The sequence below is a fragment of the Chinchilla lanigera genome, unplaced genomic scaffold, assembly GCF_000276665.1.
Source record: "Chinchilla lanigera isolate Chin_1 unplaced genomic scaffold, ChiLan1.0 scaffold00124, whole genome shotgun sequence".
NCBI classification, from domain to species: Eukaryota; Metazoa; Chordata; class Mammalia; order Rodentia; family Chinchillidae; genus Chinchilla; species Chinchilla lanigera.
This window is the reverse complement of record NW_004955525.1, coordinates 3981728-3996177: the sequence shown is the minus strand read 5'-3', so window position 1 is coordinate 3996177 and position 14450 is coordinate 3981728. Positions and strand designations below refer to the sequence as shown.

At 35.0% G+C, this 14450-nt stretch overlaps 1 pseudogene; it reads right to left on the bottom strand.

Annotated features, from left to right (window-relative positions):
• Positions 1–9692: 9692 nt before the first annotated feature.
• Positions 9693–14450, bottom strand: part of LOC102024609 — a 25358-nt pseudogene continuing 20600 nt past the window's right edge.

Sequence of the window (14450 nt, the reverse complement as noted above, 5' to 3'; positions counted from 1 at the left end):
TCTCTCTCTCTCTCTCTCTCTCTCTCTCTCTCTCTCTCTCTCTCATTTTTGGCTATTAGATTTTCCCATTTTTTAAATTGTTGGTCTCTGATAACATAAAGAACAGGGTTGACTGGAATAATGTCTTCCTGCATGGGAGAAGAGAAATTGGTCCATTTAAAACTCCTCCCACCACTTCTATGTCAGCTAGCAAGTGGTGGAGCCAGCTCTAGCAGTATCACCTCCTCTAGGGCCCAGAGCCTACCTGCCTAGAACTGTTGCTTCCTAGGGTACTTTGCTGATATTACTTTGCTCTCCCTTTTATTCAACTTTGATTTCATTGTGATAATTGTGACTTTAGATTTATGATGCTGTCTGAAAGGATATGTAACCTGTATTTTGCTGACAGCATTTACGTACTGTGTACCTTTCATTTTGAGATTCTATCATCAAATGTATATACATTACCATTTAATCTAGTGAGTAGAGTTTTTCTAGGTATAAGTCTTGTTCCCTTTTGTAATTGGCTAAGGGATATCCAGCCAGTAAGGCATCCGACTTCTGGGCTCTTCAAACAAGGATGAATTGTGTTTACAGGGGAAATTCTGTGGTCCAAAGAAAGTAGCATTGGTGCTCACTTACAGCTGGAGTTATCCATCACCAAAGGGTTCACCTCAACTAAGGGATGCCTGACATGAGAGCAGGACAAGATTTACAGAAGAGCTCATCAGATCCTCACAAATGGGGACTGACTCAGGAATAGGCCTGCTAGATCCCAAGAAATTCAGCCTTATGTGATCATATCCCTGGTGTTAAAAGGCTCAGGCTAGCAGGAAAACCCCTGCTAGGTCCCCACTAGTGGGGAATGACCCAGGGACAAGCCTGCTAAAATCTTAGATCCTAATTTTTATTCCTCCTATGCATAGATGGGAACAACCTCTTACACTCCATGAAGTACACAGTTAGATGTCTTCTTAACCATTCAGATGAATTCCACACTAAGACCCTTCAGTGAAATCATCTTATATTCCTGTGTAATAAAAAATGGTCCATGTATCCACTTGGGGAAAATGAGACATTAACACCCCTAGGCACTGTGAAAAACAATGCCATGTTTCAATTATAAATGTACTGTAAGGAAAAAAAAAACTGGTCAGAGGCCCTATGTTTCAAATCTTTTTAACCCTTTACCAGAGGCCTGATCATCCCTTGGTGGCTGATACTCAGCTACTTCTTTTCACAAACCACCTGCTCAGCAATTTGCTCACTCATTACTGTCAGGAGATAAAAGCCATCCCATATTGGATCTAAGTCTACTTGTTATAGGGCCCTAGACTCAGGAAACATACAATTTAAGCCCACCACTGCTCTATCCCTTTGAGAGGTGACATGTACTGATGGTAAGTCCATATTATAGTTTATTTTTATTTATAGATATTAAACGGCACAAACAAATAGAACAACAGATAAAGAAATGCCCTCAAAAACTACCTGGCATTTATTAGACCTGAGAAAATATGGGAAAAGATCCTTGGCATTGGAAGACAGACTGCCCTCACACTCATTGAGTGATGAGTTTTCCCCTTAACATGGTGTGTGGGAGAAAAGTTCCAGACAATGAGTGGGGGCAGTGCCTAAGGCAGTGTGCAAGGTTCCTGCACAAGAGTATCATAGTTATTTCTCAGGAGCTTTGGGTAACTTTAGATGTAGCAGGCAAACAAATTATAATCCTCTGTGATACTGGTACACTTGTAGCTTTTCACTGGAGTGAGCTTTCTGCCCATTCTAAATTTGTTGTGGGCCTTGACGGAGTTAACCAGACAGTTTTCTCTACTACCACTCTAAACTGCCATTTGCAAGATTATTTTTCCAGTCTGTTTTCCTGGTGGTCCTCGTGTGTCCCATACCAATAATTGGAAGAGATATACTCATCCTACTCATGGCCACTTGGATACTATGGCAACCCATGTTCTAGTTTCTAAAGGCCCAACCATTTGCATTGGGGCAGTTTCAAGATATCTTGATTGGGAAAATGGATATATTTGTAGGCCATAATGGTAAGAGAAATAAATCAGACATAGAAAGATAATTATCACACGATCTTTCTAATATGAGAAACCTAAAATGTAAATAATTTAAAGAGCAAAATAAATGAGAGATGGTAAGAAGTAGGGACTCTATGAACATAGGAAGGGGACCTGAAGAAGGAGGGAGAAATGATGGTGAAAGGTAAAGAAAAGAAGAAATAAAAATGATCAAGATGCAATATGTATATGTAATAATTCCCTAAGGTGAATGTAATTATTGTGTATCACAAGCATATACAAATAAAAATAAATAGTCAAAACATGTTAAACAAACAAAAAAAGTCTTTAACCCAGCTCAGAAATCATAAAGACTATATCCATTGAAGGATGAAAGGTATAAAAATATAAACTCAATTCAATATCATTTCTTTGAGAAGAAAGCCCAGGTGTGCCCAGTGAACTCAGGACTGGCTAGAAAATTGTTTCCCTTTGATGCTTTATCCTATGTTTTGCCAGCAAGACATTTAGAGTCATTTTAGACATAGTTTTATTGGGACTGTTATGGCTCATGCATGTTCACATCACTGATGTAATTCTCTTTTGCAGGCATGTAAAATGTAAAAGTTACAGCATCATGAAGGCTTCCACTGAGATTTCAAAGGAAAACCTTGGAGGCCACAATGTTTCTGTCAGATTAATAGTCCCTCTCAAATTCATAGTCTGATAGCACAATGAATGATGTCGTGAAAGTGAAGCTGAAGCTGCCATGGAGTCTACGAAGTTAGAGATAGTATGAATGTGGAATTCCTGCTGTGAGGAGCTGCAGACAGTGATCAGTGTCATCTCAAGAGAGTTGCTGTCTTAGTTACTTTTCTCTCGTTGCTTTGACAAAATACCTGAATCTCAAGGTTAAAGGAGAAAAGATTTATTTAGCTCACAGTTTATAGATGTTTCAGTCCATAATCCTCTGGCTCCAATGCAGGGTGACACTGCAATGTAGCATCAGTTTCTGATGGTGAAAGACTGAAAAAGCAACAGGAGCAAAAAGGGAGGAATGAGAGAGAGAGAGCAAGACTCTTTCCCTCCCTTACATTGTATGCTGGCTACCCTCCCCAGGGTAGGAGTAGATCTCATACCCACAATTCCAGCATTGGACCATAAATCAATTACAAACTCAAGAAGCCTGCCCTATGATTGCATGAGGCTTTAAGGGCATCTAGACATAAACGTTTATAAATTTCTTATAATCTGTGCCCAGCAAGAAAATAAAATAAAGGCTATTGAAGAACTTTACATCCACATTGAATTTCCTGTGTGCCCTAGATGTTGGATATGGAACTGTGGCGTTTAAGGTTTATTTTCCTGTATTTCCATCTTGTTTTGATCAATTTCTCACTTTTTTCTTCCTTTCTTTTAAAGTGGCAATGTTTACCAGGAGTCATTTTATCTTGAAAAAACTATAGATAGATAGATAGATGGATAGATAAATAGATAAAGAGATACATAGATGATAGATAGATACATAGATGATATATAGGTAGAGAGAGAAAATTGCACCTGAGATTTCCTAAAGTTTCAAGCAAACCTTTGGACTTGGGCTTTGGAGAAATGCTATATTTAATACTGTGGGGACTTTGGTAATAGAACTAAAATGCACTTTACTCTTGGACATGGACATATATATGTGGGAGCCAGAGAAACACTACTATAGTTTAGAAATACCTCTCACAGGTCCATCATATAAAGGCCTGGTTTCTAGTCTATGGCACTGCTGAAACATATTGGAAAATTATAAAAGTGCTTAGTGTGCAGAAGTTAGTTAGCTGAGAGTGTGTCCTTCAAGGACATGTTGGAAATTTGGACCTTGTCTTTCTTCATTTCCCAATTGAAATTAGTTCAGCAGCATTGGTCTATTATAAGCTACATATCATGATACACTGCTCTATTACAGACCCAAGGGCAACAGAATCAAGCAAAATACAGTGAAATGTTAGAAACCATGAGCCAACATATGCATTTGCTCCTCAAAATTTCATTATTTCAGGCAATCAGATAAATCACCAAAGGAAAGCTTAGTAGCACAGACAGGATTCTTTTTCAAGTAACTAGTGAACTGTTTACAGCTTCAGATCTTTATTCATATGAGTTTCCATGCATGAGCTACTTTAATTTGGTGGCTTAAGAACAAAAAAAAATTATAAAAAGGGAAGAACTGTGTCTGAGCATACACAAATTTCACACATGAACTTCAAAAATTGAGAGAAAATATGATTAAGATATAGGGATTGCTGAATAAAATCCTACCACCAAGGGACCATATTTTTATGGAAGACTGTAAACAAAAGGACTAATTTGTTCTGCTCATAAATTTTTGTATGACTTAGAGCAAAATGAGGGCTAATTTGAGGTTAAAGTGGTATAACCGAATCATCGAATTTGCAGTACAATTATTCATAGCATATCTGTTTTCCAGATTTAAACAGCATAGCTTAAGTATTGTAAGTACTCAAAGTGGTCAACAAAAGAATAAAAATGTTCCTGGATATTTCACCTTTGCAGAATGAACAGTGGCAGCCTAGTAATAGTATTGAAAATAATAAAACAGCATGAAACTTGAATGGAATTACTGTTAGATAAATATAATATGTAATCCTAAATATTCCCAGAAATTGCTGTAGAAAATTTCAGAGGGGTTAGAAGTACAATACTAGCAAGAGCCACCTGAAAACTTTCACACATTGGCTGGAAATATTACTATGTACTTATACACACACATAGGTGAAGTCTGAGATTTTGATATTCAAGTCCACATGAAACCAGTTTGGTTATGTGATTTATATATGTCTTACATATAAATTACATATATTGTTAGGAAATTCATAAGTAATTGAGACCGTGGAGCTCTGTTTTGTGCTTGTTACTATGTTGAATTACTACAAGTATTTGATAATCAGTTATTCTTTACTTTATATGTATGATAAAGAATATGTAGGATATGACAATTTAGTTGGTGTGTGAGAGTTACCATAACAAAATATACCAGATTAGGAGTCTTAAATTGCAGAAATTTATTTATTCACTATTCAGGAGGCTAAATGTTCAACATGATTGTAGGGAGTGGTTGAAGATGGAAATCAATCACACATGTGGGGCTAGGACAAAGCCAGTCCTGAGAACATGGAGAGCTCCTTCAGTCATGTAAACAATCTGTTCCAGCTTGCAAAGAGGTTTCTAGGCAGAAAGGTTGAAATTTACATCAACCTCCTGACTGTATAAATAAATGCTCTGCAGTCTTTTGTCAGTCCTTTCCACTCTTTCACAGTTAGTCTTCCACCTGTCCTCAGCTTTCATGTCTTATCTTTATTTGTATATTCTCTCAATGCTTTTACCCAGAAACATCAAGAGCTGTTCAGATTCAATGCAGTCCCAATTAAAACACCATTAGTATATCTCACAGATCAACAGAAAACATTCGTAAAATTCATCTGGAATCAGAAGAGACTCAGGAATAGCAATAGCAATCCTGGGCAACAAAGACAAGTCAGGTGGCATCATAATCCCTGACCTGAAATTATACTACAAGGCCATTGTGATAAAATCAGCATGGTATTGGCAAAAAAACAGACATGAGGATGAAGGGAACAGACTGGAAGGTGCAACCACATCCACAAATACACTCAGGCCACTTATTTTTGAAAAAGGGGTCAATCAAGTTCACTGGAAGAAAGATAATCACTTTTAAAAAAATGGTGCTGGAAACACTGGCTAACCACATGTCAAAGACTAAATCTATACCCAGGTCTGTCACCATGCACCAAACTTAAATCAAAATGGATCAAAGATTTAAATATTAAAACAGAAAGACTAAATCTACTGGAAAAGAAAGTAGGTAAAAATCTTAAGGACATAGGGGTAGGCAAAGAGTTCATGAAGAAAAACAAAGTTGCATGGTGTATACTTCAAAAAATTGACAACTGGAATCTCACCTTTTGGAAAAGTTTTTGCACATCTAAAGAAATCACCAACAGAGTAAAAAGAAAACCCACAAATTGGAAAAGAAAATAACCAACTGTCTCTCAGACAAAGGACTTCTATCTATAACATATAAAGAGCTAAAAAAAATCACCCCCCCCAAATTTAAAGACCCAATCCAAAAATGGGCATCTGAGATGAATACACACCTCTCAGATAAAGAAATACAAATGGCAACTAAATACACGAAAAAATGCTCAACATCATTAGTCATTCGAGAAATGCAAATTAACACAACAGTGACATTACATCACCCCAAAGAGAATGGCTACCATCAAGAAATCAACCAATAACAAATGCTGGTGAGGCTGTGGGGAAAAAGGAACATTCCTCCACTATTGGTGGGAGTGTAAACTGATGCAATCCCCGTGGAAATAAATCTGGAGATTCCTCAGTAAACTAGGACTAGAGATTCCATTCAAATCAGCTATTTCCCTTTTCGGTATTTTTCCAGAACTAGAAACATCATACCACAGTGATATATATGCAACCATGTTTATAGCTGCTCAATTTGTAATACCTAAATCCTGGGAGCAAGACAAATGCACATACACTGAGGAATGAATAAAAAAGATGTAATATTTTTGCATAATGAAATATTACTCAGCTATAATGAAAGATAAACTTGAGGCTTTCATAGGTAAATGAATGCTACTAGAGTCCACACTCATAATTAAAGAAATCAGACCCACATGTGTAAATACCGTATTGTCTCACTAGTGTAGGAACCTGAAAGAGTAAATAAAATCTGAAAAGTGTAATAGATATTGTGAAAGGGAAAGAAACTGTTCAAAGAGAGAGAACAACTGGGATGAAGGAAAAGAGGAAAAGAAAGAAGGGGGAAAAATATATATATACACACAGGGAAAATGAAAGAGTCATACTACTGACTTCTATTGCTTTAGTGAAAGGAACAGTTAACATTTAATTGTTTGATCAACCTTAAATGCCTATGTTTGTTTAACTGAGTAACCAATTTGTAGATAACAATATGTACAATATGTAATACAATATTGATTGTTAATTTTCTATCACCTTGTCTGAAATTATGTATTGCTTCTATTGTTTGGGTGTTGTTTTGTTTATGTCTGTTTATTTTTTAATGTGTTTCCATTCTTTATCTTTAAAAATAAAAAAAATTAAAAAATGGAAACTCCATAAATAAGAAAAAGACATCCAAGCACATTGGGTCTTGTGATACCTATTGGATTCAAAGATAGAATTGATTATTTAAAGGAAAAAAAACATTTTGAAGGGCTTCTAGGCACAAGTGGATGATCTCTTGGAGTTGATGCTGCAGGTCCCCTGTGTGTGGGTGGCATTTCTTGCCATAGTAGAGGTGCTACATTTCTGACCTGGAGGTATTCAAAAGGCCATTCTGGATATTTCTCACCTTATGTCCTCTCTCACATACCAATCAGTCTGTGGGGTCCTGGCATATTACAACACCCAGTAACTTTAACTGAGCCATAGGTGGTAAGCACAGTCTTTTCAGAAATTTTTGAGTCATAGATTGGAATTTCTACCTAACAGGAAACAGAGCCTCACAAATAAGAGTCCTGTTTTCTCTCTCTCCATTACAATTGGCAATAAGAGAAGCTTTTATATTTTTTCCCTCAAGGTGGTTGATTTACAAACTAGTTTTTTACTATTGTTCTCCATCTTCAAGATAAAAAACTGTTTTGACTTTAGTTGAAACAATCATATTTCCTTAGATTTACATTAGCAGTGGTGTTTAAACAGTTTGCTTAAAAGAACGTAATTCCCATAAATGAAAACTTTGCCCCTTGTCTCAAGAAATGTATATTTCAGTGATAGCATTGGTCTTTTAGACCTACAGTGAAAATTTTCCTGATTTTAGATTATAAAGCTAATGAAACTGTTGGTTTAATTACAGTTTTTTCTTAACATCTTATATCGGATATGCTACTGATTTTAAAAGTTTTTATAAGTCTTTAGTATTCTTTTTACTCCTGTTAAGGTCGATTGCATGTTTTCCTTATTAATTTGTATGGTTTATGACTGTTGAACCTTGTCTTAAAGTTTTCTTTCTGTGTTTTTGTGTTTTGTTTTTATGTGGCGATGGACATTCCTAAATTTTACCTGATATAAAAAAGCTTTAGTATTTTACAAACAGGTATAAATATTTAAAATACACTCTGAAAACATTTAAGTTTAAACAGCAGCTTAATTTTAGCATTCCATTTAAACAATGGCAGGCCTAGTGGTGGACTCCAAATGGGTGCAAACCATGACAACATTTTCATATATTGCTCACCTTATCCAACAAAGATGTATTATACCCCAAACTCTTCAGATCAACTCTAACTGCTTTTCAGAGTTTACTTGACAATATTAATTGGCTTTGCTCAGCTCTAAAGCTAAATACTCATGATTTAAGTCCTCTTTTTGACATTCTCAAGGGGGATCTGGCCTCCACCTCTCCAGGAACACTTATGCCAAAGTCTAAAACTGCATTAGATAAGGTTAATCTGGCTCTCCCTAATGCTGAAAATTCAAATACAAAGCAAAGGAGGGAATCAATACCTCCTATCTCACTTGGCAGTGTATGCTATTCAATTCAATCAGGAAGAGCAAGAAAAGAAAGGTAATTTGGGGTCAAGGATATGCTTGTATTTTGCTAGAGCATGCTATCCCACCATATTGTGAACTCAAATCTGGAGAAATTGATTCTACGTTTCAAAAAGCTCATGCACAATCCTATGAGAATGACACTTCAAAGACTCTCTACAAGCAATACACAAGGATGAGGCTTGATCCAACTTGGGGCCTATAGATGAAATTTACATGCCCGGGAGATGGTAACTAAAATGCAAATCAAAGGTCTGAGTAAATGATAGAGTACATAGGAATAACTGAGCTAAAAGTTTAAATTATTCCTAAAATATAAAATTGTATATTATACATAAAATAATTTATTCCTTCTAAATTACTCTTCTAATAGATCTCTGTTAATTGATGTATAACAAAATCTGACTAATACAATTATAATTGCAAATTTCTAAAATTATAAAAGATTTACTATAATTCAATTTGGTCAAGATATATTTGACTACACTCTGATTTTGTAAGATATTTGTTTGTTTGTTCAACCTGTTAAGCTGTGTACCTATTTACTTGTCTCTTTGTCCATTCTGTGAACAGCTATTCCTTTTTTATTTGAGCTCTAAAGTTTTTCTTCTTTTTCAGGAAAAAGTGGTGTCTATTACCTTTATGTCCATTTCTAGAATATTTGATAACTCTAGGGAGAAAGCAATAATGAAAGTATAACAAGTTTCTTTTATTTATTTAATTTATAAGAATTTCTTTGAGACAGGGTTGGCCTCAAACTCACTATGTAACCCAGGTTGGTCTTGAACTCTGGCAATCTTCCTGCTTCAGCATTCTGAGTATTGGGATTACAGGCCTGCACCTCCTTGCCCAGTGTCTGGTTCATGATTATATGAAAATAATATTCAATTTTTCATGATCCATATCTTTCACACTTTTCCTCTTCTTTTGTAGTTCTTTACACAAATTTTATTCACTCAGGACTCATCCTTTGCTGAAACTCAAATTTAAACTGTTCTTCTGTGTCTATCTCAGAAATCCATGAAGTCACTTCTTCACTTTCTTCTAGTTTTTCAAGGACTCTTACAGTAGCAAGTGGTCCAAAATACTACTTTCTGTCAAAGCATGCAATTTAGATGTGACTTCACTGATGATGGGAACATGTTCATTATGTTCCTGAGCTGTCAGGTCCCTTTCACTGTCAGCAAGTGTACACAAGAGAGTGTCATTTTCATAGGTTGTAAAATAGTACTCCAGTTGATCCCATATCTTTCTTTCAAGAAATAGCAAAGTGTGCTTACTTTCTTCCATGTGAGTCCATAAATCTACTTTGGAATTTAACCTCACACAGCAGCCATAACATCTACATTGGTGAATTTGTCTTTAAATGAAGCTGACCAGTTTTACTTGTTGATAGAGATTTAATCCAAGTTCTGATTTTATTGTGTGGAGATCAAATTCATGTGCATCCTTCATGTGAACATATAGTTTCTCAATTGTTTCTCCTTGATTTTCACAAAAGAGACAGATAGCAGAGGCAGGGTGTTCTTCCCAATCAGACCAGTCATCTTCTTGATGGTCAAGCAAGTCCTGCTTATCTTTCAATTGAACTTCTTCCCATGATTTTCCCACTTGTAAATAATTAATGACATAGAATTGGTCATATTCTTTATTCTTTGGATTAATTCTACAATGTTATTTCTTTATCATGTGATCTATAAGTGTGTTTTTATCTCTTCTCACAGTACAGGCAATACAAATTGTCCAGTTTCTTCTGTAATGGACACAGAAATTCATTGCAGTTTATGATGTTATCTGGCAATCCACTGTTGAAGGCATGTTCTCTGGCCATATGATTCAGAAGAACAGATCTGCTTCTGAGGAATTCCTCACTGCAAAACATACAAATGCAATGATAATTAGTATCATTCCGTTCTTGCTGCTGTTGATCCGGAACTTCTTTCAGTCTCTGTTTCTGAAGCTTTTCATTAAGGATTCTATTTTCTGGTAAAACATCACATAACAAAAAATATTTGTTTTGTTCTTCAAATGGAGTTGTGGAATTAATTCTTATCACACTGCAAAATCTGTGATGTGTTGCTCAGTGCACTTTTTCTCCAATATAAAATGTATCTCTTGTATCAGAAGGATTCTGAAGATATTTACATATCTTCATTAGCAACACCCATGGCCCCGCTACAGCTTCTATCACCCTCTTCCTCCATTTCATCAGCAGCCCCCTGGGTCTACCTAAAGTTTTTCTTTTTTCCTTTTTCCTTTTGCATTTTTGGATCATTTGTTCACAACACAATTTGGGTTGTAGACTCAAAAGTATGCTTCTACCCAGGTTAGCAGCTGGTCTAAATGATATCAAAATGGGTTTTCTCAGAAGTCATCAAAAAAAGATAATCAAAAATCCCTTAGGATGAAGACAGATTTGTGGGACAGGACTCCAATTGGTGTATAGAGGAGTGGCCAATCTTTGTTCATTAACAAGGCACCCCCAGTGATCTCCATAGTCTTATGAGAGACACTCTCAAAATTTTGGTCATGGTCAAAAGGTTAAGTTTTCTAGAAAAAATACAGTAATATTTTCTCACAAAGGATGCTCTTGGTACAAAACTAAATTAAGAATCAAAGGTTTTTCATATGTGTACAGCAATTAATTTTTTTTAATTGCATGGTATATTAAATGTATTCATGACTCCAGATGTACAGGTCTTCCAAAATGTAAAGCTAGGGTTGCTAATCATGGTCAGAATATTCTTTAAGATTCAGTCTTCTGTCTTTAACAAAAAGCTTGTGAGGTACATCCCATTAAAGGAGAACAAATTAGGTAAAATCTTCATATGTATTAGATAGAAATGATTAGTTAAGAAGGTTATGTCAAAATGACAAATTACATATATTACAAAATGTCATTATGATTGTCATGCTGCAGTGTTATGTATGATTTTAATTTCTAAATTTCTGTGTAAAAATTTGGAACCTGTGTCTAACATCCTATAGAGATTTAAAAACTAGAATATCTATGATTGTTAAAATATAACAGTTCTATTTTGTATTCTAAGTTGTTAAATATTCAGAGAAGTTAGTAAAATTAAATTTATTGCCTCCATTACAATGTACTGTCATTAATCTTTTTTGGATGTTCAACAACTGATGTTTGCAAACCAAAAATTAGAGAGATAGATGGGTTAAGAGGATATCCAACATTTTGGCTCTAGCCCTTCGAGGTCAATCATGATCTAAGACGTAAGAGGACTGAGGCAACATGCTGTTACTTGGTTGAATCCCTGATCTTCTGATTAAGGAGACTGTGGAGCCACAGAGGATAGTGATTAAGCAATGTATTGTGTGCCTGAAGAGAGTCATGAGGAGAGAAAATATCACCCAAGCTTTCACAAAAAGCAACCTGGTCAAACAATGGGTGTGACTCATCCAGATGGCTGATGCTATCGCTTCTCGGCCTTTTGGCTAAGATCAAGTGTCCAGATGGCTGATGCTGACAGAGGAACTAAGAGGTGCTGTACTTGATCCCAAGGTAAATCCTGAGGAGACTTAACAGAAGTTGATAGATAGAAAAAATTGATTAACACAGGTCTCACCTTAACTTGCTATTGAAAATCCAGCAGAAAAGTATAATAACAAGATGGGCAAAACAATGCCATAATAATGTTAGCTATAAAACTTCAAATCACTAACAACTTCTGACAATAGCCAGCTATACACTTAACTGACCACATTTATGGATTAAAAGACTGAATAGTGTTAACTTGCTGAATACAGATAATTAAAATCTTTGGACTGATAATCTTCAGCCTAATGAGTAAGCTCACTCAGAATAGAATGGTTTCAAGAATAAGAAAGTCTTCCTCAGAGTTCTTCAAACACAGCTCATCCAAATTCAACTGACTACCCATGGCTTGCAACTACAAAAGAGAATAGGGGAAGATGTAGGCAGTGGCTAAAGCTGTTATTCAATCACACATGTGGAGTTAAGACAAAACTGGCCCCAAGAACATGAAAAACTCCTCAAGCCATATTAACAAGCTGTTCCAGCTTGCAAAAATGTTGTTAGATAGAGAGGTGGAATCTGACGTCAAATTCCTGACTGTTTAAAGAAATGCTCTGCAGTCCTTGGGCAGTTCCTTTCTTTTCTTTTTTCCCATCTAGAGAGTGGGCTGCAGCAGACCTTAGGTTTCATCTCTTATCTTTATTTCTTCATCCTCTCCCCATTTTTTCCCAGGGAACATCAAGAATCCTGCTGGTTTGTGGCAAAAGATAGTGTCTGTAGATTTGGTTTCTTGAGTTTTGTGTCCCTTTCTTATATCATTTTATCCCTTTGTGCATTGTCTATGTCTTAATCTTGAAAGAACACCAGCCATATTTGAGGAAAGCACACCATATAAACACCTTGTAGCTTCATGAACTTTTTAAACACCTGATCTCTGATACAATTGTATTTTACAATATGGTGAATTAGAGTGTCAACATATGAAATTTACAGTCATAATTCAATCTATATATGATGTATACATTTCTAGAACTTCAGAAAACAGAGAAGTGTCATGTGAAATAAAATGCAGAACGATATTTACATATTCAAAAATTTAGTCAAGAATATGCTTCTTTCCAGAAACTAATATACTTTTATGTGTACTATTAGATTACAGAATGCTGTCTATCTCCCATAGCTAAATTCTTGAGCACTTTTAATTAAAATTACAGGGGAATTTTTGGCATGTAAAGTGTATAATCAAGATTTTTCTCACATCATGCATCAAATTACTGATTATTTCAAGATAAAACAAACTGATGAGGAAATTCTTATAATTTGTACTTTTTCTTCTGTGAAAATATAAAAACTAATTATACTTTGATGTTACCATGTCCAAAGGTAATGAAGTCTATACTTCTAAAGAAGACAAGTTCTGTAACCATGATTTATTTGGATCTGATAGTTTCACATATTACTTTTCAAATATAAGTGAAGTTTTATAACTGAATGTTCAGTGATAAAGAAGATTAGTTGAAGTAAACATAAAGGAATATAGATGAACTTATTTTCCTACTTTAGAATAATGTCTAATATCAAAAAAAGTTAGCAAGGTTGGCCTATTCAAATATAGAGCCTTAAAATAGTATGACCTCTGAAATCACTACTAATTAAAGAATAGGCTAATGTTCTAGAAAGTAAATATTTATAGCACAAAATGAATCTGAAATTGTATTAATGAAATGATGTCTTTTGACTATGTGTTAAAACAAGACATTTATGTGATGCACTGAATTTAACACTTTATTTTAAATTGCCTTTTGTGTCAGTTTTTCTATTCCATATAATTAGATAGCATTTTCCATATACATTCAATAAGGATATGAGTACCTTACATATTTTTATTTTAAAAAGAATAGTAAAAGAACAATAGCAAAATATAAACAACATAGACAAAAACAAAAGAAATCAAAAACAGTAAAAACAATACAGGATTTGTCTCCTTAGTGTAAGAACATGAAAGAGTAAGTAAAACCCAAAACATACGATAGATATTATGAAAAGGAAAGAAATTGCTCAAAGTAAGGAATAACTGGAATGCGGGAAAGGATAACAAGAAAGAAAGAAGGAAGAGAACATATATACATATAAATGTATACAGAAGGATAGCTGGGACAACTGTACTACTGAAGTTTAGTGGTCTATTGAAAAGAACAGTTTTTTTTGTTTTGTTTTGTTTTGTTTTTATTTTAAAGATAAAAGGAGGGAAACATTAACAGACATACAACATTTTACAACATATCACAAGCACAATACAGACAATACAGAGTTACAAACAAAGT